The 8,065-nt window shown below is 29.9% G+C and overlaps 1 pseudogene; it reads right to left on the reverse strand.

The window, feature by feature from the left end:
* Nucleotides 1-1,722: 1,722 nt before the first annotated feature.
* On the reverse strand, nucleotides 1,723-6,594 carry LOC107061761 (telomere repeat-binding factor 1-like; annotated as a pseudogene).
* Nucleotides 6,595-8,065: the final 1,471 nt, after the last annotated feature.

The following is an 8,065-nucleotide window of genomic DNA, read 5'->3' on the forward strand; positions in this document are numbered from 1 at the left end:
GAAATCTAATGAAAATATTCAAAGGGGTTCAGAGTTCTTATTAGCATTTCGGGAAGTGTTTGAAAGCACCCGAAATGCCCGCTAATACGCGGTTATCCAACAATTAATTATTTGGCTAAACAATTTAAAAAAAATACACATACTTGAATAAATAGAGATAACAACTTAACACTTGAAATTGTTTTAAAGGGAAAGGGAGATAATATAAGGATATTACTTAAGTACTAGATATTTCAAAATAATTCAAGTGATAAAATAAGTAAAATTATTTTGTCTTTAGGAAATCTCGAAATGACCATCTTTTGGGGAAATCGAATTAGGACAACCTTAAAATTTAGTAGCAAATAAATAGTTAAACAAATACGAAACAGATAAACTAAAGAGAGAGAGTGTGTGTGTTTTTGGGCCCAAGTTTGGTTTTCTGTCCGCCTGGGCCAGTACTTGGGCCTAATTTCATTTTGGGCCTTTTAGCTCATTTGCACTTGTCCTTGACTATCATAAAAAATGAATTTTCTTTTGAGCTTTAGGCCCAATTTCACATGTCCTAAAACTAACATATGACACTAAAAATAAATGGGCTTTTGGCCCAATTACAACAAAACACAAAAAAAAAAAAAAAAGCTGGAAATTTAAGGGGGGGGTGGGGGGGAATCCCATTTCTGCTCCAATATACACAGTATACACCGGATGTATATCACTATATATATATATTATGTATACAGATGTATACGACACATATACATCCTCATCTTTTCGTTCTAAGGCCTGTATATCAGCTATAGACACATGTACGTCAATTCCAAGGACTTGTTCTTCGATTCTTCATGACTAGCCGACTCAATAAAGGTAGAATTGGGCCTTCGTGGCCCAATAAGAAGATGCAAGGATAGGAGAAAGAGTCCATGAGGACTCGGAGGCATATTTCACATGCACAATAAAATGAAAAGAAAACATAAGTAACGCTCAGAATAAATCATAATAAAAAAATGCAACAGTGATATTTCTAAAAGTAAAACAATAAACCAAAAGAAAAAAGATTTACAGAGGATAATAAAAAGTAAAGAGCCAAGACTTCTTCATCAAAAAGCTAACAACATGCTAATGAACATAATCAATCCAAATGAATACACATCAACAAGCAGAATAGGAAGTAAATTATTAAGAACTAACTTAGACCATAACACTTCAATTTTACCAAATTGACTCTTCTAACAGACATATAATATCAACAACAAATCTCAACTAAACTCTAAAAAAAAGAGAACATTAAATTAACCTACCAGATGATCAAACCAAATAAAGAAAACTACCATCGCAGCCGATACATACTCTGTTTAGTGAGCAAGATGGAACAAACAGAAATAGTATCTATAATTTCTGGAAAAAAACAACACATTCGAACTAGACCTGAACAACATCTAAGCGACAGGAAACATGATCAAATAAACAAAAAATGGAAGGATCAATCATGCCACAACACAACTATAACAAAGCTAGACTCCACTGATCTAAACAAAATTGTTAATCTAAAACTCAGAGATAAAAGTAAATAAAAAAGGAACAGATCCTTTGACATCTTCAAAACATGTGACAAACAAAGAACATTATCTCAACAAAACACGAACAGAGCAGTATCAATGTTAGGTTAAGTGAACAAGCCAAAATGAAAATGAGCACAACAACCAATGAACTCGAGAAAGACCATAAACATAGATAACAAGCTTAAACAGGTGATACCATCTTTAGAATGAAAACATACACTGCCGATTTCTGAGAGAAATAAGATGATAAAAATAACTTAGAATCAAAACAGGTCATATGAACTCATCTCAGAATCAACAAGGAATATTTTACAATTCAACACTCATTGGAATAGGAATGAAGAAAAAAAAAGGCCAAGAGTTGTTTACCACTTCTTGAGCAGCGTAACTGAGACCAGAACGAGCAGGGAGATTTCCACGACCACAACGAGATTTCGAGAACTCCAACGAGCTTCGGCAAACAAAGAACAAAGAAAAGAGAACCTCTGTTGAGTATATATGGCTATTTTAAAATTAGTATTTTCTATGAATATCTCTCTTCTAGATCTTTTTCGTTTCTTTTTTTCTCCAACCTTTATATATAAACTATGTTCTCCCACCTCTATTTTTTTCCACTCCTAAACTGAAGGTAAAGAGGGGATTTATATAGAGGGAATTAGGGCAGATTGGGGGGGGGGGGAATCGGGTGAAGCAAATGGGATGAATTTCCCATTTGGAATTCAAAAAATCTCTAAGAGATAAGATTGTGAGAGCTGGAATAGTACTGATTTCGTACAATTCCAACGGATTCGAGATGATAGCCGCTCGATCTTAGATGAAGAACGAAGAGGCAACACGATGCTTCCACCTGTATCGATTGAGAAAATTATGTACGAGAGGATAAGGATGAGGGGAGAACGACACACGATGGGATAGATTCGTTGGGCTCGCGTCTGGACTGCTGCTCGCATTTCAGTCACGATTTTTGGGCTCCTGCTGCTGGGTTTCACGTCTGGAGAAGAAAACATAGGCAGTGGGGTCGGCTGGTGTGTGTATTGTTGGTTGAAAGGATTGATGGGTCTTTCTTTTGGTATAGAAAAGTGTTTGGTCAGGTTAAGGGATAAAAGTGGGCTGGGAATATTAGTAGGCTGCTTGGAATTTTTATATTGGTGTACGTATTGTGTTTTGGGTTTGTTTAGTGGAGTTAAAAAGAATGGATTTGGGCTAGGAATGTGAGGAAATGGAACCGGTGGGCTGGAAGAATTTAAAATGGGTCCATTGAATTGTGAATATAGTCAAATTGAAATTAATTAGCAAACTTGACTAACAAATAAGTAAAGATGAATTAATATAATTACCCAACGAACTTCCTAATCTTACCGAAATAAAATAGTTAACTCAAATATTAACTAAACAATTTAAAATATAAACTATTATATAACTTATCTAATTAACCAAATATTTAATTAAAATAAAATCTTTTTGAGACGATTTTTGAATAATTATAAAATATACTAATTATATATATAATTATGTAAAACATATATATTATCTAAAAATTATAAAAAGTGACAAAACTATTTAAAATAACTTGCAAGATATATTATTACTCCCTCTATCCCATTTTATGTGGCACCATTTCCTTTTTTGTCAGTCCTAAAAAGAATGTCACATTTCCTTATATGGTAAGTATTTAAAGGTACAATTCCTCTTTTATCCTTGTTGGTCCCACTTAATCTTAAAATAATACTTCAATACATTTAGGAGGAGAGAGAAAAGTGAGTCTACTTTTTAAAGGGCAATTTGGTAAACATTTCAAAGTCTTCATTTATTTCTTAAACTCCGTGCCCGGTCAAATGTTGCCACATAAAATGGGACGGAGGGAGTATTATTTTTATTTTTTGGAAATTTTTATAAAACTAATTATTTTAAATCGTTTGATATCGAAGAAACTCGAAATGATTAATTTATATTGTGGAGGTCCAATATTGGGTGTCAACACTAACTTCAAAATATATTATTTTAAAATTTTTCGAGTTCTTTTTTTAAAAAAAAAACTCACAACAAATGTGAAAATATGTGAATATATATGAATCACTTAAAATTTATCATTAACAAAATAAATTTTATATTCAGTAATATTGAATAAACATTTTCATTTTGTCCCTACACTAAATTAAATCTAATAACTATAAAAAAAATAGTAACATTAATTAAAAGTCCTATTTGTTTATGTAAGTATAAAATTTATTAGAAATTCATCTATTTCACATTTATCCTTTAGTTATAGCATTATAAAATCTCTTAGTTATTACTAAGGGGTCGTTTGGTGTGAGGGATAATACCAAATAGTTCCGGGATTAAATTATAGTACCGCTTATTTTGTTGTTTGGTTGGCAAGTTCGGGATAACTTATCCCGGGATTAATAATTAGTACCGGGATAAGTTATCCCTAACCTAGGGTGGTATAGTAATCCCGGGATAACTTATCCCGGGATAAAATAGGTAAATGACAAAAAAGAGTTATCCTGGGATAAAATAGGTAAATGACAAAAAAGTCTCTTTCAACCCTTTTGTTATATCACTTTTTACATTAATGAAGGGCATTTTTGTAAACAAATAAATTGTTCTTAAAATTTATTATTTTGAATACAACAAACCAAACACTCAATAAAAAATAATCCCAACACAACTTATCCCATCATAACTAATCCCAACATAACTTATCCCAACATAACTTATCCCATCATAACTCATTTTCAAACCAAACGACCCCGGTGTCTTCCGGCGACAAAGTAGTGGTGAAATCAAAATTTTCAGTAGAACATTCAAAATATGGAGAAAAAGAAACACACAAAAAGCTATAGGGGATTCAATATATACTATGATTAACAGTTCCGTCGAAGAGATAAATATATAAAAAATAATCAGATGTGGAAAATGCTTCTTGACATTGTATATCATATTATATATTATGTATATCAGATATATCACATTTAAATTTTCATGAATACCAATATAAAATTATTATATAACAAAATTATTTACAAGTATAAGAACTATATCTTTGTTGGGTGTAAGATAAACATGTGATTATATATATGATCTCACATATAGAATATATTCTTTAATTTTAATTTTTCAATTTTTCGGTAAAAAAAGGAAACCTTTCTTGGTTAACTATGGACAGTCAGATTACTATCTTTGATTTATATACACAGTCAATCGAGAAGTCAAATATGATAGCCAACGAAAAGAACGTCATCTATTATATTATAACTTATAAAATAAAAATTAATATACAAAAATAGTTCTAAAAAATAAAATGTAGTTGTCCTCCTCATGTTCATATGACATCTAAACAAATTAAGTGGAATACAAGTGCAAAGCACATCTGGTTAGATGACAACAAAAAAATACACAACAAATATCGTCTATAAGGTAATATTACTGAGATACGACTAATTACATGATTAAACCTCATCAAATTGAAATAAATATATACATTATTGCATTTAACAAATAAATGTTTTCATTGACCATCTTCATAGGTCCGTGTGAATAAGAGATATATATGACTATCCACACTGAACATTCACAAAAGAATATGCAATATTATTTTGTGCAAAGCTTATTATTCAAATATTCGCTTAAATTTTCTGAATTGATAATCACGTGCAACGCACGTGTCGAAAAACTAATATTATTAAAAGTAGGAAGCTTTAAAATGCAAAATTAGATTATCATTTTGTTCCCTACACTAAATTATAATATTATAAATCATTTAATTAATCATTAAATAATATATCATGTATCATATTACAAGTGGAAATACCCTAGATGAAAAGTTACATTACAATCATTCATAATATCATATTTTTACATTTTTTAATAAATATTTACTGCCTTAATGACTTAATAAAATTCTCACACCATATATGTTGAAGTAAATTTCATGTAGCAATATCTTTAAGACAAAAGGCCAAATAACCACTTGATACAACATATAATACTAATTAAACTGGTTTGCATTTAAATTCAATTAGGATTTTTTTTTCTTTTGCATTATCTTTTTCAGGTGGACAAGAAAGCATTTACGTGTAAATTATTTTAGGTAGACAAATATGTCTCAAATCTAATATAAAAGTTGTGTGGAATGTTCTATAAAAAAACACATTTTAAAGATATATTGTATTCTTTTACATCATAGAGTAACATGTATGCATGTTTGATATAAAGAAACTATTTTATATATATATTACCAAAACTACCTTAATTTATATTTCAACTTTGCAAATATTAAATCTATTTTGAATGCAAGTGTAAGGTAATTAAAGTATAAGATTAATATTCATTATCTTTAGAAACTTGTATTTTTCGATATACTTTAATATCTATTTTTATCATGTAACATATCAGTAGAAATTGTGTAGAAGATTTTGATACCAATTAATAGGAATATATGTGCAATGCATGAACCCAAAACTAGTGATATCTATAAGGACAAAGAAATATACAAGATTATAACATGAGAATGGTGTTGTAACAACTAAGAATCCCCGAAAAGAATAACCTTAGGAGAGTTCTTCTTGAACCACCATTATGTGGAGAGCTACTAAAAGTTGTGGCTGGCCTTGCTCCAGGAAGTTCCTCATGACTTTCAGCTGTCGAGGTAACAACCACAATACTCTCATCTTGCATAGGGGCCTGAACCACTCTTTTCAAAGTCAACCTTGCTTTATCTCTAGAACCCAGCCATTTGTCATCACTGTCATGTTTCTCCACTTGTCCTATATATATCACAAAGGTAGATAGTTGTATCAAGACTTTTGTTTAACTAAGTAGTTATAGGGAACATAATACATTGAAGAACTATACACTGAATAAAATTAATTTTATAAAAAATATTGAGCCAAAACTCTACCTTAAGATCAACATTTGAACGCAGATACAACACACCACTATATTCTGGATCCTTAAGAGTTGTACGCCATTTGTCTGTCCCATATTTAAGGACCCCAACTTTAAGAGCAGATTCTTCTTCAGGAGTCCATTTCTGGTTAAGTGCACCCATCAAAGGATTGAGGAAAATAACCTTCCAAAAGAACCTTACTAGAAAACCAATTAATGTGTGTCAACTAAACACATACTCAAAGAAGATAGTTGGGACAACAGGTAAGATCAACGATGAGTTTTATACATTTGAAAGTTACATATACTTGCATAATCAACATTCAATTATTACAAATCAATGCATTAAGTTATTGTCCATGAGCCATGATCAATACCAACTAATAGAGGAAATGCAGATGAGTGAGATTACTTGAACAAAAATCTTGAAAATGCACAATATTTTTTCAGAAAATGCAACAATTATGTGTCTTCTAAAATCAAATCACAATGATTTGTGGAAATTTATTTTTGGGCCGATTTTTTAACTATACAACTTAATAACTGTATTTACACCAACATAGCAATACTTTTTTTTTCAATTATATAGCAATACTTTCTTTTTTCAAAAGTAGAATTTCAATTAAAAAAAAAAATTCCAAATCAGCCATGCTTATCCCGATTTCCATAAATTTCTCCAATAATTTTACCTTTCCTAATTTATTCAAATATGCTATATATTATCTCCCATAAATAGAGATTTCGTACCAAAAAAAAAACTCCCTTTCTCTGAGAAGAACGACTATCAAAAAAATGCATACCAATAATTTCTCAATTCTAATTCAACACAATGGACGATGGGACTCATCAGGTAATTATATAAAAAATAATTCTCATGGTATTTTATTATGTAGTTGAATTTGATTTTTCACAAATATCTATTTTGTAATTTTTGGTAGTTATTTGTTTTGTTTAGTTTGTCAATTTTTGTGTAAATTAAATCATACAATTTGGTTGATGTTCTGGATTGTTGAAATTTTGGTGTAATTTCAACAACTTCATATGATTTTGTTGTACACTGATGTGTCAAATTTAATTTTTTGTTAAAGTTTAGGTTTAATTGGTATAATGTGTGTCGTATGATAGCAAATATTTTATATCAATAAGTTTGTGATATGTATTTCTGTATTTGTTTTGGTATGTGATCTGGTATAATTTTCGCTAATAACTAACACCAAACAAATAGCCTGATGTATGTTTTGGTGTATTGTTTGGTCAAATTTATATTATCTCACATATGAACATACGTATATTAAAATGAGTGCAGTAATAAATTATTTAGTGCAATTGGTGGTGTAAAAAACTACAAGTTTGATATATAATTAGAACCTCATAAATAAAAATATGGTACATATTTTAGTGTATTTTAAGTATGTGAATTGGTGTAAATAATAATATGAAAAATAGTTCCTACATTAATTGATGGTAACCTGATAAAATCATAAATTTTAAAAATTGGTTTAAGGGTATGTAATATTTGATTGTTGTTTTTTACGTTTATTAAATGGTTAAAATATTGGTAAAATAGTTTGGTATTTCTTTGACGAAGAATTTGTTATTTTAAACAGGCAATTACGTGGATTCCAATATTGAAG

The sequence above is a fragment of the Solanum tuberosum genome, unplaced genomic scaffold (assembly GCF_000226075.1).
Source record: "Solanum tuberosum cultivar DM 1-3 516 R44 unplaced genomic scaffold, SolTub_3.0 scf00165, whole genome shotgun sequence".
NCBI classification, from domain to species: Eukaryota; Viridiplantae; Streptophyta; class Magnoliopsida; order Solanales; family Solanaceae; genus Solanum; species Solanum tuberosum.